Source organism: Oncorhynchus tshawytscha, linkage group LG31, assembly GCF_018296145.1.
Source record: "Oncorhynchus tshawytscha isolate Ot180627B linkage group LG31, Otsh_v2.0, whole genome shotgun sequence".
In the NCBI taxonomy this organism is placed as follows: Eukaryota; Metazoa; Chordata; class Actinopteri; order Salmoniformes; family Salmonidae; genus Oncorhynchus; species Oncorhynchus tshawytscha.
Genome location: NC_056459.1, coordinates 28,282,315 through 28,284,780, shown reverse-complemented (window position 1 = coordinate 28,284,780; position 2,466 = coordinate 28,282,315). Strand labels below are relative to the sequence as shown.

Genomic DNA, 2,466 nt, shown 5'->3' with positions numbered 1-2,466 from the left:
TCAGTAGGTATACTTCAGTAGGTGTACTTCAGTAGGTATACTTCAGTAGGTGTACTTCGGTAGGTATACTTCAGTAGGTGTACTTCAGTAGGTGTACTTCAGTAGGTATACTTCAGTAGGTGTACTTCAGTAGGTGTAGTTCAGTAGGTGTACTTCAGTAGATGTATTTCAGTAGGTATAATTCAGTAGATGTACTTCAGTAGGTGTCCTTCAGTAGGTGTTCTTCAGTAGTGTACTCCAGTAGGTGTACTTCAGTAGGTGTACTCCAGTAGGTGTACTTCAGTAGATGAACTTCAGTAGGTGTTCTTCAGTAGATGCACTTCAGTAGGTGTACTTTAGTAGGTATACTTCAGTAGATGTACTTCCGTAGGTGTACTTCAGTAGATGTCCTTCAGTAGGTGTACTTCAGTAGATGTCCTTCAGTAGGTGTACTTCCGTAGGTGTACTTCAGTAGGTGTACTTCAGTAGATGTACTTCAGTAGGTGTACTTCAGTAGGTGTACTTCAGTAGATGTACTTCAGTAGATGTACTTCAGTAGGTGTACTTCAGTAGGTGTACTTCCGTAGGTGTACTTCAGTAGGTGTACTTCAGTAGATGTACTTCAGTAGGTGTACTTCAGTAGGTGTACTTCAGTAGATGTACTTCAGTAGATGTACTTCAGTAGGTGTACTCCAGTAGGTGTACTTCAGTAGGTGTACTTCAGTAGGTGTACTTCAGTAGATGTACTTCAGTAGGTGTACTCCAGTAGGTGTACTTCAGTAGGTGTACTTCAGTAGATGTACTTCAGTAGGTGTACTTCAGTAGGTGTACTTCAGTAGGTGTACTTCAGTAGATGTACTTCAGTAGATGTACTTCAGTAGGTGTACTCCAGTAGGTGTACTTCAGTAGGTGTACTTCAGTAGATGTACTTCAGTAGGTGTACTCCAGTAGGTGTACTTCAGTAGGTGTACTTCAGTAGGTGTACTTCAGTAGATGTACTTCAGTAGGTGTACTCACATTATGTTTGTTTGTAAGTGTGTGTGTGTAGCGTCATGTTTTCCTGCAAGTATTTGTATCCAAGGTAGAAAAACAACAGCTTCAATGTGGGAGAAAGGGAGGCTTCTGTGAAGGGAGGAGGGAGGGAAGGAGGGAGGGAGGGTGAAGAATGGAGGCAATAGAAGTTTTCAAATCCCCCTCCCTCCCTCTACCTACCCGACCCCTCTCTGTGCTTTACCCCACCCAATCCTGCCACTCCCCTACTCCGTCCTACCTCACTGTGTCCAGACTCACTCACTTGTGTTTTGTGTGGCGGTGAACCCAAAGAACAATCCTCACTCTCTTTTCCCAAAATAAGCCTATAGGGGAGGGAGAGGGAGGGGGAAGGGGAAGGAGAGGGGGAAGGAGCAGAGGGGGGGGGGGGGGAGGGGGGGAGGGAGGGAGGGAGGGAGAGGGAGGGGGGGAAGGGGAGGGAGGGGGGAGGGAGGGAGGGAGGGAGAGGGAGGGGGAGGGGGGAGGGAGAGGGAGGGGGAGAGGGAGGGGGAGAGGGAGGGGGAAGGGGAGGGAGGGGGAGGGAGAGGGAGGGGGGAAGGGGAGGGAGCGCAGAATAAAGCAACAGTGAGGAGATTGGACTTGCGAGGTGCACAGGCCCTGGTTATAAGCTGTGGATGTGGGACTGTACAAGCTGAAGTCACTGCACTTACCTCTCAGCCAAGCCAACTAGAATACCCTGCCTGCCTGTACTGTCGCTCTCTCTCTCTCTCTCTCTCTCTCCTTCCCTCCTAGATTTGGAGCGCTGAAATTTGGAAAGTGCGCCTCAGACCCACTTTTGGTCAGCCTGAAGACTGTACAGAGACGGTTTTCCACTCCTCTCTCTTCCCTTCGATCCCACTCTCAGTCACTCTCTCACTCGCTCGCTCTCTCACTGCAGAAGCACATGGACTACATTTTCTCCAGAGAGACAGAGAAAGAAGCAAAACAAAAATAACATTTGTTCCACCTGCCATTGGTGAAAATATTAAAATAGTTCTGTTTTTGGACAAACTCGGACCAGCTTTCAAACCAGCGGCATTGCAACGTTTATTTATATATATTTTTATTCTCTTTTGTTCCTTTGAAATTGACTGATCTGATACCATCCTAATTTCTCCGGGAGACATGTGTGGCTGAAGGAGAAGAGGAGCCAGAGACCAACCTGAAATTAACACCTCGTTGACACCCTCTCACATCCCGTTCCTCCATCTACCATTCAACGTTTTGAGGAGAGAAAAAAGGTAAGCCCCCTGTCCTCTTCCCTCCTCTCCCTTAAGTGTCTCTCCATTTACCTCTCATCCCTCCATCCTGTCGTCCCTCATTGTTTTCCTCACATTGTGTCGCCGCGGTAACGAGAGCCGAGAGCCAAAGGCAACAGAAAAGGGAGAAAGAAAGAAAAAACAGCAATAAGTCATGGGACCTGCGTAGTACTCTGCGGTGCTGAAGGAAACCTAGCCC

At 47.9% G+C, this 2,466-nt stretch overlaps 1 protein-coding gene across 1 annotated transcript in view; it reads left to right on the top strand.

Moving 5' to 3' along the window:
• The first annotated feature begins 1,602 nt into the window (after positions 1-1,602).
• LOC112229434 (collagen alpha-2(VIII) chain) overlaps positions 1,603-2,466 on the top strand; it is a 125,145-nt gene continuing 124,281 nt past the window's right edge. Inside the window, exon 1 of the mRNA XM_042310156.1 lies at positions 1,603-2,249. The gene's annotated coding sequence lies outside the window, so the exon portion shown is untranslated. The remainder of the gene's footprint in view (positions 2,250-2,466) is intronic.